At 45.8% G+C, this 17,725-nt stretch overlaps 1 protein-coding gene across 3 annotated transcripts in view; it reads left to right on the forward strand.

Annotated features, from left to right (window-relative positions):
* LOC130268744 (transducin-like enhancer protein 1) overlaps nucleotides 1-17,725 on the forward strand; it is a 124,122-nt gene that overhangs the window by 48,909 nt on the left and 57,488 nt on the right. Inside the window, exon 1 of one of the 3 annotated variants that reach the window (XM_056518054.1) lies at nucleotides 13,843-13,966. The exons of 1 other annotated variant lie outside the window; for it this stretch is intronic. The gene's annotated coding sequence lies outside the window, so the exon portion shown is untranslated. Of the gene's footprint in view, nucleotides 1-13,842; nucleotides 13,967-17,725 lie in introns of those variants that run through there. One more of the 3 variants, XM_056518056.1, reaches the window with a different exon arrangement.

Consider the following 17,725-nt stretch of genomic DNA (forward strand, 5'->3'; position numbering starts at 1 on the left):
ATAGTTTTTATGCTATAAATTAACTAAAATATAAATAAAAGTATAGAAATTTGGTATCGCCATAACCGTATCAACCTGCAGAGTAAAGTTAACATGTCAATTATGCCGCATGACGTAGGACCTAAACATTTTTTTATAAAAAACAACCGCAGAATGGATCTTTTATGTATACTGCCTCATAAAAAATAAAATAAAAAACGATCAGAGTGTCACATGTACCCCAGAATGGTACCAATGAAAGCGTCAACTTGTCTCCCAAAAATATTTTTGCACCCCAAGGCCTCTGAGACTTTATATGATGCTAACAAAATATTCAAAACTAAAAGGACACCCTAAAATCCATACAGCATGACTCTGAGGCCTGTGTGAGAAATACGTAGCGCATAAGGCCATATATGGGATATTTCTAAATACGTCAGAATTCAGGGAATAAATCTTGATTTGTATTTCTTTGTCAACGCCTACTGTGTTTCAGAAAAAAAAAAAATGGATTAACCCCTTAAGGACGGACCAATTTTTTAACCTCAATGACCAGGCTCTTTTTTTTATTTGACATGTATCTCTTTAAACGGTAATAACTTTAGAACGCTTTTTCTGAGCAGAATGATTCTGAGATTGTTTTTTCATGTCATATTGTACTTTATATAAGTGGTGCATTTTTGTTGACACATGCAGCATTTTTTGTGAAAAACTTCAAAATATTGTGAAAAACTGGAAAATTTCTGGAGTTTTTTTTTATGGTGTACACTGTGTGGTAAAAGTGATGTTATATTTATTCTGTGGGTCCGTACGCTTATGGCGATACCCATTTTATATAGCTTTCTATGTTCTTTTTCCTTTTCTGAACAAAATTATTTTTCTGCCATTCATTTTCCAACTGCCGTAACTTTTTTATTTTTCGTTCAACACCATTGAGTAAGGGCTTATTTTTAGCGGGATGAGCTGTACTTTTTATTGGTATCATTTTTGTACTACGTTCTACCTTTTGATCATTTTTATTCCGCCATTTGTACCAAAATTGGTGAATTTATTATATTATAGTTTTATAGTACATGTCATTACGGACGTGGCAATACCTATTATGTATATGATTTGTGTTTGTGATCTTTTTTGGTGATAATACAGGGCTTTTATTGGGAAAGGGGCATTTTTTTATTAACTTTTTTTACACTTCATACTTTTATTGAAGAACTTTTTATTTAATTTTTTTACACTTTTTACAGGTTATACTAGGCTGCAATACATCTCTACTGCAACACAGTATGACCTGATGAGCTGCACACACTACAGCCTGTGCGATCTCACAGGCTTCCGTAGCAGACAGACAGGAGGTCCTGATTTGACCTCCTGCTGCCATAGCAACCAACGGTGACCCGCAATCGTATCGTGGCGCCAGCGTTGGTGAACAGGGGGAGAGCGCTCCCCCTGTCAACACCATAGATGCCATGATCAGTATTGATCATGGCATCTAGGGGGTTAATGCTGCCGGGACCGGCGCCATCGCGGCTCCGGTAGCTGCAGCGGGACTCCGGCTGTGATTAACAGCCGGGTCCCTTCCTTAATCTCCTGCGCTGCCCGCGGCAGTGCCGGAGATCGCTAGGACGTATGCATACGTCCAGTTCCGACACGGATGCTCGAACGTATGCATACGTCCTATATCGGGAAGGGGTTAAAATGAAAAATCTGCAAAATTTTTTTATTCAGCCTCCACTTTGCTTTCATTTCTGTGGAACGCCTAAAGGGTTAATAAACTTCTTTAATGACATTCTGACTACTTTAAGGGGTGCAGTTTATAAAATGGGGTGATTTATGGAGGGTAACATAGAGGCCCCTCAATTCTACTTCAGAACTGAACTGGTCCCTGAAAAATCTGATTTTGACATTTTCTTGAAAATCTGAAAAATTGCTGCTAAACTTATAAACCTTCAAACATACTAAAAATGTAAGGGTACGTTCCCACCTGGCGTATTTTGCTGCGTATTTGCTGCTGCATATTTTTTAACCCATTGACTTCAATGGGAAATAAAATACGCAGTAGCAAATAGGCAGCAAATACGCAGCAAAATACGCCAGGTGGGAATGCACCCTAAGGGTACATTCCCACACGGCGTATTTGCTGCGTATTTGCTGCTGCGTATTTTATTTTCTGTGTTGAAGTCAATGGGTAGGAAAATACGCAGCACCAAATACGCAGCAAATACGCAGCAAAATACGCCGTGTGGGAACGTACCCTTAAAGAATGTTTATCAAATGATGGGAACATAAAGTAGACATATTGAAGATGTGAATTAATCATTAATTTGGTGCAATATTACTATTTATCGTACGAGCAGAAAATGTAAAGTCTAGAAAAATTTCTGCAATGTGTTCCGCGAGTATTTCCGCCTGAAGAATAAGCAACGCCATTCTTCAGGCGGAAATTTCAAGCGGATTTTCCGTTCACAAATTCCGCTTCACAAATTCCAAAGTGTGAATTTGTGAACGGAAACCCATTCACTATACTATACATTTAAGTAAGCGGAATTTCCGCCTGCAATTTCAAAGCGGAATTGCAGGCGGAAATTCCATAGTGCCTTAAACTTCTTTTTCAGGAGTAGAGCGCCACTAAGGGTACATTCACGCTGTGGAGATTCAGTCAGGTGGCCGTTGGCGAAAATACTTTGAGGTAGGACCGCAGGGCACTACGCCGTCATCATTGACGGCTAGGCAGTACTCGCGGAATTCAGCGCAAAGAAGGAACATGTTCTTTCTTTGCGCAGAACAATTTCAGCGGCGGACAATTCCGCCACTGAAATTCCGCAGTGTGAACGGGTCTCGCGGAAGACCCATTCACACTGATGGTACTGTTCACTGCGCGGAATTCCATTTGCGGAATTTTGCTCTCGGAATTCCGCTGGAATTCCACAGTGTGTTTTGATATACAGTCATGGCCGTAAATGTCTCACAGAAAAGGATTGCAGTAACACATGTTTTGCTATACACATGTTTATTCCCTTTGTGTGTATTGGAACTAAACCAAAAAAGGGAGGGAAAAAGCGAATTGGACATATAACACATGTCACACCAAACCCCAAAAATTGTCGGGATAAATTATTGGCACCCTTTCAAAATTGTGGAAAAATAAGATTGTTTCAAGCATGTGATGCTCCTTTAAACTCACCTGGGGCAAGTAACAGGTGTGGGCAATATAAAAATCACACCTGAAAGCCAATAAAAAGGAGAGAAGTTCACTTAGTATTTGCATTGTATGTCTGTGTGTGCCACACTAAGCATGGACAACAGAAAGAGGAGAAGAGAACTTGAGAACCAAAATTGTGGAAAAATATCAACAATCTGAAGGTTACAAGTCCATCTCCAGAGATCTAGATTTGCCTTTGTCCACAGTGCGCAACATTATCAAGAAGTTTGCAACCCATGACACTGTAGCTAATCTCACTGGGCAAGGTAGAGAAAACGCAGGATAGTCCGGATGGTGGATAAGCAGCCCCAAACAAGTTCCAAAGAAATTCAAGCTGTCCTGTAGGCTCAGGGAGCATCAGTGTCAGTGCAAACTATCCGTCAACATTTAAATGAAATGAAACGCTATGGCAGGAGACCCAGGAGGACCCCATTGCTGACACAGAGACATAAAAAAGCAAGACTACATTTTGCCAAAATGAACTTGAGTAAGCCAAAAACCTTCTGAGAAAACGTCTTGTGGACAGATGAGACCAAGATAGAGCTTTTTGGTAAAGCACATCATTCTACTGTTTACTGAAAACAGAATGAGGCCTACAAACAAAAGAACACAGTACTTACAGTGAAATATGGTGGAGGTCCAATGATGTTTTTGGGTTGTTTTGCTGCCTCTATCACTGGGTGCCTTGAATGTGTGCAAGGCATCATGAAATCTGAGGATTACCAAAGGATTTTGGGTCGCACTGTACAGCCCAGTCTCAGAAAGCTGGGTTTGTGTCCGAGATCTTGGGTCTTCCAGCAGGACAATGACCCCAAACATACGTCAAAAAGCACCCAGAAATGGATGGCAACAAAGCGCTGGAGAGTTCTGAAGTGGCAGCAATGAGTCCAGATCTAAATCCCATTGTACACCTGTGGAGAGATCCTAAAATTGCTGTTGGGAAAAGGCGCCTTCCAATAAGAGAGACCTGGAGCAGTTTGCAAAGGAAAAGTGGTCCAACATTCCGGCTGAGAGGTGTAAGAAGCTTATTGATGGTTATAGGAAGCGACTGATTTCAGTAATTTTTTCCAAAGGGTGTGCAACCAAATATTAAGTTAAGGGTGCCAATAATTTTGTCCACCCATTTTTGGAGTTTGGTGTGACATTATGGCCAATTTTCCTTTTCTCCTCCCTTTTTTGGTTTAGTTCCAATACACACAAAGGGAATAAACGTGTATAGCAAAGCATGTAATTGCAATCCTTTTATGTGAGACATTTTTTTTTTCTGTGAGAAATACTTATTTTTCTTGAAAAATTTCAGGGGTGCCAACATTTACGGCCATGAATGTACACTACAGATTCATCACAGGTCCACTGGAACTCTTCATACAGGAACCACCTGGCAGCACCTATCTCCTGGGGTCATCCATAACATCAAGGAGGATGATATGCATATTATTAACACTCTAAGATGAGCTGCTAGACATTTGAGACGTCCCAACTAAAGGGTTGCTCTCCATTCACTAAAGTTATTACACAATGGCTGACATTTATCATTGTCTTTAGGCTGTTTTTTGTGTCTACAAAAGGTGCAAAAAAAGGTGCAAGCAGGGTTTATTTGTGCCTTTTGGTTTACACATTTCTGATGATTTTGAGTTGTAATCCTCAGATTTTTACAATACACATGATGTGGAAGGGTTTTATGAACTGCACCTTTTTGTGAAAAGGCGCAAAAAAGGCGCAAAGCCACTGAAAATTCTCTAAACTACACCAGCCCAAACTTAGCTTTTTGGTGTATGTGAAGAGAGAAATTTCTGAAAATGTGACCTGCACTAAATTTATCAAATGCTCTGTGACCATTTAAGAAATGTGGTGCTTGTTACGCCGAGCGCTCCGGGTCCCCGCTCCTCCCCGGAGCGCTCGCTTCACTCTCCCCGCGGCAGCGCTCCGGTCACGTCCTCTGACCCGGGGCGCTGCGATTCCGCTGCCAGCCGGGATGCGATTCGCGATGCGGGTAGCGCCCGCTCGCGATGCGCACCCCGGCTCCCCTACCTGACTCGCTCTCCGTCTGTTCTGTCCCGGCGCGCGCGGCCCCGCTCCCTAGGGCGCGCGCGCGCCGGGTCTCTGCGATTTAAAGGGCCACTGCGCCGCTGATTGGCGCAGTGGTTCCAATCAGTGTGTTCACCTGTGCACTTCCCTATATCACCTCACTTCCCCTGCACTCCCTTGCCGGATCTTGTTGCCTTAGTGCCAGTGAAAGCGTTCCTTGTGTGTTCCTTGCCTGTGTTTCCAGACCTTCTGCCGTTGCCCCTGACTACGATCCTTGCTGCCTGCCCCGACCTTCTGCTACGTCCGACCTTGCTTTTGCCTACTCCCTTGTACCGCGCCTATCTTCAGCAGCCAGAGAGGTGAGCCGTTGCTAGTGGATACGACCTGGTCACTACCGCCGCAGCAAGACCATCCCGCTTTGCGGCGGGCTCTGGTGAAAACCAGTAGTGGCTTAGAACCGGTCCACTAGCACGGTCCACGCCAATCCCTCTCTGGCACAGAGGATCCACTACCTGCCAGCCGGCATCGTGACAGTAGATCCGGCCATGGATCCCGCTGAAGTTCCTCTGCCAGTTGTCGCTGACCTCACCACGGTGGTCGCCCAGCAGTCACAACAGATAGCGCAACAAGGCCAACAGCTGTCTCAACTGACCGTTATGCTACAACAGTTACTACCACAGCTTCAGCAGTCATCTCCTCCGCCAGCTCCTGCACCTCCTCCGCAGCGAGTGGCCGCTCCTGGGATACGCTTATCCTTGCCGGATAAATTTGATGGGGACTCTAAGTTTTGCCGTGGCTTTCTTTCCCAATGTTCCCTGCATCTGGAGATGATGTCGGACCTGTTTCCCACTGAAAGGTCTAAGGTGGCTTTCGTAGTCAGCCTTCTGTCCGGAAAAGCCCTGTCATGGGCCACACCGCTCTGGGACCGCAATGACCCCGTCACTGCCTCTGTACACTCCTTCTTCTCGGAAATCCGAAGTGTCTTTGAGGAACCTGCCCGAGCCTCTTCTGCTGAGACTGCCCTGCTGAACCTGGTCCAGGGTAATTCTTCCGTTGGCGAGTATGCCGTACAATTCCGTACTCTTGCTTCAGAATTGTCCTGGAATAATGAGGCCCTCTGCGCGACCTTCAAAAAAGGCCTATCCAGCAACATTAAAGATGTTCTGGCCGCACGAGAAATTCCTGCTAATCTACATGAACTTATTCACCTAGCCACTCGCATTGACATGCGTTTTTCCGAAAGGCGTCAGGAACTCCGCCAAGATATGGACTCTGTTCGCACGAGGCGTTTCTTCTCCTCGGCTCCTCTCTCCTCTGGTCCCCTGCAATCTGTTCCTGTGCCTCCCGCCGTGGAGGCTATGCAGGTCGACCGGTCTCGCCTGACACCTCAAGAGAGGACACAACGCCGTATGGAGAACCTCTGCCTGTACTGTGCTAGTACCGAACACTTCCTGAGAGATTGTCCTATCCGTCCTCCCCGCCTGGAAAGACGTACGCTGACTCCGCACAAAGATGAGACAGTCCTTGATGTCTACTCTGCTTCTCCACGTCTTACTGTGCCTGTGCGGATGTCTGCCTCTGCCTTCTCCTTCTCTACAGTGGCCTTCTTGGACTCTGGATCTGCAGGAAATTTTATTTTGGCCTCTCTCGTCAACAGGTTCAACATTCCGGTGACCAGTCTCGCCAGACCCCTCTACATCAATTGTGTAAATAATGAAAGATTGGACTGTACCATACGTTTCCGCACGGAGCCCCTTCTTATGAGCATCGGATCTCATCATGAGAGGATTGAACTTTTGGTCCTCCCCAATTGCACCTCGGAAATTCTCCTTGGACTTCCCTGGCTTCAACTTCATTCCCCTACCCTGGATTGGTCCACTGGGGAGATCAAGAGTTGGGGGTCCTCTTGTTCCAAGAACTGTCTAAAACCGGTTCCCAGTAACCCTTGCCGTAACTCTGTGGTTCCTCCAGTAACCGGTCTCCCTAAGGCCTATATGGACTTCGCGGATGTTTTCTGCAAAAAACAAGCTGAGACTCTACCTCCTCACAGGCCTTATGATTGCCCTATCGACCTCCTCCCGGGCACTACTCCACCCCGGGGCAGAATTTATCCTCTCTCTGCCCCAGAGACTCTTGCCATGTCCGAATACGTCCAGGAGAATCTAAAAAAGGGCTTTATCCGTAAATCCTCCTCTCCTGCCGGAGCCGGATTTTTCTTTGTGTCCAAAAAAGATGGCTCCCTACGTCCATGCATTGACTACCGCGGTCTTAATAAAATCACGGTTAAGAACCGCTACCCCTTACCCCTCATCTCTGAACTCTTTGATCGCCTCCAAGGTGCCCACATCTTCACTAAATTGGACTTAAGAGGCGCCTATAACCTCATCCGCATCAGAGAGGGGGACGAGTGGAAAACGGCATTTAACACCAGAGATGGACACTTTGAGTATCTGGTCATGCCCTTTGGACTGTGCAACGCCCCTGCCGTCTTCCAAGACTTTGTCAATGAAATTTTTCGTGATCTGTTATACTCCTGTGTTGTTGTATATCTGGACGATATCCTAATTTTTTCTGCCAATCTAGAAGAACACCGCCAGCATGTCCGTATGGTTCTTCAGAGGCTTCGTGACAACCAACTCTATGCCAAAATTGAGAAATGTCTGTTTGAATGCCAATCTCTTCCTTTTCTAGGATATTTGGTCTCTGGCCAGGGACTACAGATGGATCCAGACAAACTCTCTGCCGTCTTAGATTGGCCACGCCCCTCCGGACTCCGTGCTATCCAACGCTTTTTGGGGTTCGCCAATTATTACAGGCAATTTATTCCACATTTTTCTACCATTGTGGCTCCTATCGTGGCTTTAACCAAAAAAAATGCTGATCCCAAGTCCTGGCCCCCTCAAGCAGAAGACGCCTTTAAACGACTCAAGTCTGCCTTTTCTTCGGCTCCCGTCCTCTCCAGACCTGACCCTTCCAAACCCTTCCTATTGGAGGTTGATGCCTCCTCAGTGGGAGCTGGAGCTGTTCTTCTACAAAAAAATTCTTCCGGGCATGCTGTCACTTGTGGTTTTTTCTCTAGGACCTTCTCTCCAGCGGAGAGGAACTACTCCATCGGGGATCGAGAGCTTCTAGCCATTAAATTAGCACTAGAGGAATGGAGGCATCTGCTGGAGGGATCAAGTTCTCCTGTTATTATCTACACCGACCACAAGAACCTCTCCTACCTCCAGTCTGCCCAACGGCTGAATCCTCGCCAGGCCCGGTGGTCTCTGTTCTTTGCCCGATTTAATTTTGAGATTCACTTTCGTCCTGCCGATAAGAACATTAGGGCCGATGCTCTCTCTCGTTCCTCGGATGCCTCAGAAATTGAACTCTCTCCGCAACACATCATTCCACCTGACTGCCTGATCTCCACTTCTCCTGCCTCCATCAGGCAGACTCCTCCAGGAAAGACCTTTGTTTCTCCTCGCCAACGCCTCGGAATCCTCAAATGGGGTCACTCCTCCCATCTTGCAGGTCATGCGGGTATCAAGAAATCTGTGCAACTCATCTCCCGCTTCTATTGGTGGCCGACTCTGGAGACGGATGTTGTGGACTTTGTACGAGCCTGCACTATCTGTGCCCGGGATAAGACTCCTCGCCAGAAGCCCGCTGGTTTTCTTCATCCTCTGCCTGTCCCCGAACAGCCTTGGTCTCTGATTGGTATGGATTTTATTACTGATTTACCCCCTTCCCGTGGCAACACTGTTATTTGGGTGGTCGTTGATCGATTCTCCAAAATGGCACATTTCATCCCTCTTCCTGGTCTTCCTTCTGCGCCTCAGTTGGCTAAACAATTTTTTGTACACATTTTTCGTCTTCACGGGTTGCCTACGCAGATTGTCTCGGATAGAGGCGTCCAATTCGTGTCTAAATTCTGGAGGGCTCTCTGTAAACAACTCAAGATTAAATTAAATTTTTCTTCTGCATATCATCCCCAGTCCAATGGACAAGTAGAAAGGATTAACCAGATCTTGGGTGATTATTTGCGACATTTTGTTTCCTCCCGCCAGGATGACTGGGCAGATCTCCTCCCATGGGCCGAATTCTCGTATAACTTCAGGGTCTCTGAGTCTTCCTCCAAATTCCCATTTTTCGTGGTGTACGGCCGTCACCTTCTTCCCCCCCTCCCTACTCCCTTGCCCTCTGGTCTGCCCGCTGTGGATGAAATTTCTCGTGACCTTTCCATCATATGGAGAGAGACCCAAAATTCTCTCTTACAGGCTTCATCACGCATGAAGAAGTTCGCGGATAAGAAAAGAAGAGCCCCCCCCGTTTTTTCCCCTGGAGACAAGGTATGGCTCTCCGCTAAATATGTCCGCTTCCGTGTCCCGAGCTACAAGTTGGGACCACGCTATCTTGGTCCTTTCAAAATTTTGTGTCAAATTAATCCTGTCTCTTATAAACTTCTTCTTCCTCCCTCTCTTCGTATCCCTAATGCCTTTCACGTCTCTCTTCTCAAACCACTCATCCTCAACCGTTTTTCTCCCAAATCTGTTCCTCCCACTCCTGTTTCCGGCTCCTCGGACATCTTCTCGGTCAAAGAAATTTTAGCTGCCAAAAAGGTCAGAGGAAAAAATTTTTTTTTAGTGGACTGGGAGGGTTGTGGTCCTGAAGAGAGATCCTGGGAACCTGAGGACAACATCCTAGACAAAAGTCTGCTCCTCAGGTTCTCAGGCTCTAAGAAGAGGGGGAGACCCAAGGGGGGGGTACTGTTACGCCGAGCGCTCCGGGTCCCCGCTCCTCCCCGGAGCGCTCGCTTCACTCTCCCCGCGGCAGCGCTCCGGTCACGTCCTCTGACCCGGGGCGCTGCGATTCCGCTGCCAGCCGGGATGCGATTCGCGATGCGGGTAGCGCCCGCTCGCGATGCGCACCCCGGCTCCCCTACCTGACTCGCTCTCCGTCTGTTCTGTCCCGGCACGCGCGGCCCCGCTCCCTAGGGCACGTGCGCGCCGGGTCTCTGCGATTTAAAGGGCCACTGCGCCGCTGATTGGCGCAGTGGTTCCAATCAGTGTGTTCACCTGTGCACTTCCCTATATCACCTCACTTCCCCTGCACTCCCTTGCCGGATCTTGTTGCCTTAGTGCCAGTGAAAGCGTTCCTTGTGTGTTCCTTGCCTGTGTTTCCAGACCTTCTGCCGTTGCCCCTGACTACGATCCTTGCTGCCTGCCCCGACCTTCTGCTACGTCCGACCTTGCTTTTGCCTACTCCCTTGTACCGCGCCTATCTTCAGCAGCCAGAGAGGTGAGCCGTTGCTAGTGGATACGACCTGGTCACTACCGCCGCAGCAAGACCATCCCGCTTTGCGGCGGGCTCTGGTGAAAACCAGTAGTGGCTTAGAACCGGTCCACTAGCACGGTCCACGCCAATCCCTCTCTGGCACAGAGGATCCACTACCTGCCAGCCGACATCGTGACAGTGCTCCTTCACATTACCAGCATACCAAAAAAAAAAGGGTGTTAAAAATAATGCTCCACTTACACCTATAATGATAAATGCCGGCCAATGTGCTGTCCTTCTCTTTAGGCATTAATGCCATGGATCAGCTCCACTTTATTGTTGCTTATGTCCACGGGGCTTGCTGTAAAGCATATCTCTAAATGCATATTAAAAAAAAGGCTCAGGCAAGATAGCTGCCCCCATAATAATGTACAAAATAATTTAATAAATCCTGGAGTTAGGTATCCTGCTGGGCGACGCCACTGTCGCAACTCCTATTAAAGTCTACAGGAGTTATACATATTGGGGGGAATTCATCAAGGTGTTTACCCTCTTTTTTTTAGTCTATATTTGTCGCTTTTATTGTCGCTTGTCCCTGACTGCGACACATTTATACAGTTTTCCGTTCCCGACTTTACTATTTGTTATTATTTGCAGTGGTCACAAATTCCTCACGTGCGACAGGTTGCATGTTATGTCGCATCCTACATTAATTAGGCGCAATTATACACCAGGTCTTTTCTGGTGTATAAAAAACGCTGTCCATGGCTACTTTCTAAATTTTCGTTATTTGATCTATTAACCTGTTGGTGCGGGGCGGGTCTGGCAGCGGTGATAGTGTGAGTCCTGTAGCAGCAGCGGTCATGTGAATCCTGTAGCAGTGGCGGAGGTCATGTGAGTCCTATAGCAGCGGCGATCATGTGACTCCTTTAGCGGTGGCGGTCATGTGAGTCCTGAAGTGGAGGTGGCGGTCACGTGAGTCCTGTAGTGGCGGTCATGTGAGTCCTGTAGCGGTGGTGGTCATGTGAGTCCTGTAGCAGTGGCGGTCATGTGAGTCCTGTAGTGGTGGTGGTCATGTGAGTCCTGTAGCGGTGGTGGTCATGTGAGTCCTGTAGCGGTGGTGGTCATGTGAGTCCTGTAGCGGCGGTCATGTGAGTCCTATAGCGGCAGCGGCGGCAGTCATGTGAGTCCTGTAGCAGTGGTGGTCATGGTGGTCATGTGAGTCCTGTAGCAGTGGTGGTTATGTGAATCCTCTAGCGGAGGTTATGTGAGTCCTGTAGCAGCAGCAGCGGCAGTCATGTGAGTCCTGTAGCAATGGCGGTCATGTGAGCCCTGTAGTGGTGGTGGTCATGTGAGTCCTGTAGCGGTGGTGGTCATGTGAGTCCTGTAGCAGTGGCGGTCATGTGAGTCCTGTAGTGGTGGTGGTCATGTGAGTCCTGTAGCGGTGGTGGTCATGTGAGTCCTGTAGCAGTGGCGGTCATGTGAGTCCTGTAGTGGTAGTGGTCATGTGAGTCCTGTAGCGGTGGTGGTCATGTGAGTCCTGTAGCGGTGGTGGTCATGTGAGTCCTGTAGCGGTGGCGGTCATGTGAGTCCTGTAGCGGTGGTGGTCATGTGAGTCCTGTAGCAGTGGCGGTCATGTGAGTCCTGTAGCAGTGGCGGTCATGTGAGTCCTGTAGTGGTGGTGGTCATGTGAGTCCTGTAGCGGTGGTGGTCATGTGAGTCCTGTAGCAGTGGCGGTCATGTGAGTCCTGTAGTGGTGGTGGTCATGTGAGTCCTGTAGCGGTGGTGGTCATGTGAGTCCTGTAGCGGTGGTGGTCATGTGAGTCCTGTAACGGTGGTGGTCATGTGAGTCCTGTAGCGGTGGTGGTCATGTGAGTCCTGTAGCGGTGGTGGTCATGTGAGTCCTGTAGCGGTGGTGGTCATGTGAGTCCTGTAGTGGTGGTGGTCATGTGAGTCCTGTAGCGGTGGTGGTCATGTGAGTCCTGTAGCGGTGGTGGTCATGTGAGTCCTGTAGTGGTGGTGGTCATGTGAGTCCTGTAGCGGTGGTGGTCATGTGAGTCGTGTAGCGGTGGCAGCGGTCATGTTAGTCCACATGTCGGTCGCAGTTTGGAGATCACTATACAGTGATATCCCAACTGTGGCCCTCCAGATTTTGCTAAACTATAAATCCCAGCATGCCCAGACAGCTGTTTGGTTGATGGAATACCAGGTGGGAAAAAAAAAAGATATGGATGAACGCATTATACCACATGATACCAGATTCATCAAAGAACGTACACCTTATGATGAATTTGAACCTGGACAACCAAAAAGGAAGCCCAAAACTAAAGGTTAAAAACATACACAGGATTGTTGAATTCCCCCCATTGTGGGAGTCCCCCCACTTTTGGCTTTCCCAACCACCTCTGGCCACTGCAAACAGGCAGAGGAGAAGAGAAAGCTGTAAGCTGCTAGGGCAACCCCACTTTAAAGGAAAACTGTCAGCCTGTTCACCCACACTAAACCCACGGGGGGGGGGGGGGGGGGGGGGGGGGGGCAGGGCTCCGCCCACTCAATTTACATGTTCATTTTCTGACTTCTCATCCTAGTGAAGTGGAGTCAAAGAGAATAAATATGTAAATTGAGCTGGCAAAGCCCCACCCCTCTGTGCAATTCACCGAATTTAGCATCTTCTGGGGGGCATATCTCAGGGCCTTCTGGACATATGTAAGTGACCCATCGTTGGACTCCTGTTCACCCACACTATAACCCAATGTATTGGGTTTAGTGTGAGTGGAGAAGCTGCCAGTTGAAAAAAATTGAAAGAGATCAGCAAGAAGACTGTTTCAGGAACTTGCAGAAAACTGTGCATGCTACTAAACATTATGGGGGAGATTTATCAAAACCTGTGCAGAGGAAAACTTGCCCAGTTGCCCATAGCAACCAATCAGCTTGCTTCTTTCATTTTTATGAAGGCCTGTGAAAAATGAAAGAAGCAATCTGATTGGTTGCTATGGGCAACTGGGCAAGTTTTCCTCTGCACAGGTTTTGATAAATCTCCCCCTATATCATCACTTATTTTTATTTCTAAGGTTTGTGTTTCTTTAAGCCTTAACTGTATTCCTCCAGTGTGTAGAATATTGAGGAATATGAAGAACACTATACTATTAGTATAATAAACTAACATGCCACTAGGGCAAGCTTTTCTACCATTTTGTTGTTGTGGAGTCTATGGGGAAAATGTATTAAAACCTGTGCAGAGGGAAAGTGGTGCAGTTGCCCAAAGCAACCAATCAAATCACTTCTTTACTTTTTCACAGGCCTCTTTAAAAATGAAAGAAGCCATCTGATTGGTTGCTATGGGTAACTGCACCACTCTTCCTCTGCGCAGGTTTTGATGAAGCTCCCCCTATGTAACTCCTTCACCTAGCATACATCTATCATCAGATAGTGAGTGATGGGGGGTGGTTGCATCCACAGAGGGCAGCCAACATAGGCTGTAGCTGGGGAAAGCACACAAAGGTCAGTTTGTGGAGGAGAATCACATTGACTCCTGTAGAGAGAAAACAGAGCACCTAGAGCCAAGTTTAGATCCCTGAACAGACAGGGGAAGATTTATCAAAACTTGTCTAGAGGAAAAGTCACTAAGTTGCCCATAGCAACCAATCAGATCGCTTCTTTCATTTCTGGAAAGGCCTCTGAGAAATGAAAGAAGCGATCTGATTGGTTGCTATGGGCAACTCAGCAACTTTTCCTCTGGACAGGTTTTGATAAATCTCCCTCTGTGACAGACCACACATCTAGTGTATATTACTGTGTGGACTTTCCCCAGGTAAAACTCTTAGGGCCCATCCACATGGAAGAATTTCCAAGCTGAGAAATTCTGTTCATAAATTCCACTGCAGCAGCCTCCCATTATTTATTGTCTATTGGGCATTCTCTGTGACCATTCTACAGGGAGGGGGATGCTGATGTGGTAGGCAGAGGTTTCAGTATAATGTGGACTTGTATGCTAAGGATACTCGGCTGGCTGGTTGACAGTTGACAGTTCTTTAAAAAAAATTGGTCAACATAAAACTTGATTTAACCACTTAACCCCTTAAGGACCGGGGTTTTTTCCGTTTTTGCATTTTCGTTTTTTGCTCCTTGCCTTTAAAAAATCATAACTCTTTCAATTTTGCACCTAAAAATCCATATGATGGCTTATTTTTTGCGCCACCAATTCTACTTTGTAATGACGTCAGTCATTTTGCCAAAAAATCTACAGTGAAACAAAAAAAATAAATCATTGTGCGACAAAATTGAAAAAAAAAAACGCAGTTTTGTAAATTTTGGGGGCTTCCGTTTCTACGCAGTACATTTTTCTGTAAAAATGCCACCTTATTTTTATTCTGTAGGTCCATACGATTAAAATGATACCCTACTTATATAGGTTTGATTTTTTCGGACTTCTGGAAAAAATCATAACTACATGCAGGAAAATTAATACGTTTAAAATTGTCATCTTCTGACCCCTATAACTTTTTTATTTTTCCGTGTATGGGGCGGTATGAGGGGTCATTTTTGCGCCGTGATCTGAAGTTTTTAACGGTACCATTTTTGCATTGATAGGACTTATTGATCGCTTTTTATTCATTTTTAAATGATATGAAAAGTGACCAAAAATGCACTATTTTGGACTTTGGAATCTTTTTGCGCGCAAGCCATTGACCGTGCGGTTTAATTAATGATATATTTTTATAATTCAGACATTTCCGCATGCGGTGATACCATATATGTTTATTTTTATTTACACTGTGTTTTTTTTTTATTGGAAAATGGGGGTGATTCAAACTTTTAATAGGGGAGGAGTTAAATGATCTTTATTCACTTTTTTTTTTCCCTTTTTTTTTGCAGTGTTATAGCTCCCATAGGGACCTATAACACTGCACACACTGATCTTCATCATTGATCACTGGTTTCTCATAGGAAACCAGTGATCGATGATTCTGCCGCATGACTGCTCATGCCTGGATCTCAGGCACTGAGCAGTCATTCAGTGATCGGACAGCGAGGAGGCAGGTAGTCTCTGTCCGATCACCGTCTCTGTCCTGTAAGCTGTTCGGGATGCCGCGATTAGCTGAGGCTATCCCGAACAGCCCGACTGAGCTAGCCGGCAACTTTCACTTTTAGCCACGCGGCTCAGCTCTGAGCACGTGGCTAAAGGGTTAATAGCGCGGGGCGCCGCGATCGGCGCTGCGCACTATTAGAGGCGGGTCCCGGCTTCACTATGACGCCGGGCCCGCCGTGATATGACGCGGGGTTACTGTGTAGCCCCGCGTTATATCAGGAGAGCAGGACCAAGGACGTACCAGTACGTCCTTGGTCCTTAAGGGGTTAAGGACCAGGACAATTTTATTTTTACATTTTCGTTTTTTCCTCCTCGCCTTCTAAAATCCATAGCTCTATTTCCATCCACAGACCCATATGAGGGCTTGTTTTTTCTGTCACCAATTGTTATTCGTAATCATCCCCTCTTATTATACCATAAAATGTACGGCAAACCCCCCAAAAAATTATTTGTGTGAGGAAATTTAAATAAAAACCCAAATTTAGCAAATTTTGGAGGTTTTTTTTTTTCACACTGTACGCTTTACGGTAAAAATGACATGTGTTCTTTATTCTGTCAGTCAAAATGGTTAAAACAAGTTTCTATACTTTTCTATTATTGTATTGTTTTTAAAAAATCTCAAACTTCTTTTTACAAAATCAGTATGTTTAAAATTGCCATATTTTAACCACCTATAACTTTCACATTTTTCCTCATACGGGCTCTATGAGGGCTGATTTTTGTGCCATGACCTGTAGTTTTATTTTAGTATCCCTTTTGTGTATATGTCTGCCACCTTGGCTGATCTGATCCCCGGGCACCATGGGCGATCAGATCAGCCATTACAATAGCCGCACTGCCGCAGATGCTGTGATCTGTATAGATCACGGCATCTGAGGGGTTAATGGCGGATATCAGTGCGATGTTGTCTGCCATTACCGGTGAGTCCGAGGCTGCTTTTAGCAGCCGGGTCCTGCCGTGCATTACGCAATTACCACTCCGGTGCTCAGGTCATGTACAGGACGTAAATGTACGTCCTGGTGAGCGAAGTACCAGCACATCAGGATGTACATTTATGTCTATTGTCCTTAAAGGGGAACGCCAGTGAAAAAAAATCAACTGGTGCAAGAAAGTTAAACAGATTTGTAAATAAATTCTATTTAAAAATCTTAAAGGGTACCTCTCATCAAATAAACTTTTGATATATTTTAGATTAATGAATGTTGAATAACTTTCCAATAGCATGTTAATGAAAAATACTCTTCTTTCTATTGTATTTTTCCCGATCAGTCCTGTCAGCAAGCATTTCTGACTCATGCTGGAGTCCTAAACACTCAGAGCTGCCAGCCTGCTTTGTTCACAGACAAACAGGCTGTGAACAAAGCAGGCTGGCAGCTCTGAGTGTTCTCCTTTGTAAACAAAGCAGACTGGCAGCTCATAGTGTTTAGGACTCCAGCATGAGTCTGAAATGCTTGCTGCCAGGACGGGTAGGGAGACCCCTAGTGGTCATTTCTTCAAAGTGGAAAATTAAATAGAAAGAAGCATATTTTTTAATAACATGCAATTGTAAAGTTATTCTGCATACATTAATCAATAATATATCAAACGTTTTTTTGATGAGAGGTACCCTTTAACCCTTCTAGTACTTATCAGCTGCTGTATACTACAAATATACTACAGAGAAATATGTGAAGTTCTTTCCAGCCTAACAACAGTGCTCTCTGCTGACACCTCTGTCCGTGTCAGGGACTGTCCAGAGCAGGAGAGGTTTTCCATGGGGATATGATTCTAATCTGGACAGGTGTCAGCAGAGAGCACTGTTGTCAGACAGAAAAGAAATTCACAAATGTCTCTGTTTTATTCACCATCTGATAAGTACTGGAAGGATTAAGATTTTTTAATAGAATTAATTTACAAATCTGTTTAACTTTTAGGCACCAGTTGATTTGAAAACCTTTGTTTTCTACTTGTTTCCACTGGAGTCCCCCTTTAAGGAGTTAAACAATCGGTCATTTTCTGATGACACATTTCATTTCTGATCCCCATATGGTTCAGAATATATTACTAATGGATGTACTATGCTAAACGTAGAAATTCATTTGAATAATTTGTCTATTCACATAATATAAAATAGTCTTTCCTGGACCATTGAAAACTGACCAGTCACAGTCGGCATTTGACTGACAAATCTC

The sequence above is a fragment of the Hyla sarda genome, chromosome 1 (assembly GCF_029499605.1).
Source record: "Hyla sarda isolate aHylSar1 chromosome 1, aHylSar1.hap1, whole genome shotgun sequence".
NCBI lineage: Eukaryota > Metazoa > Chordata > Amphibia > Anura > Hylidae > Hyla > Hyla sarda.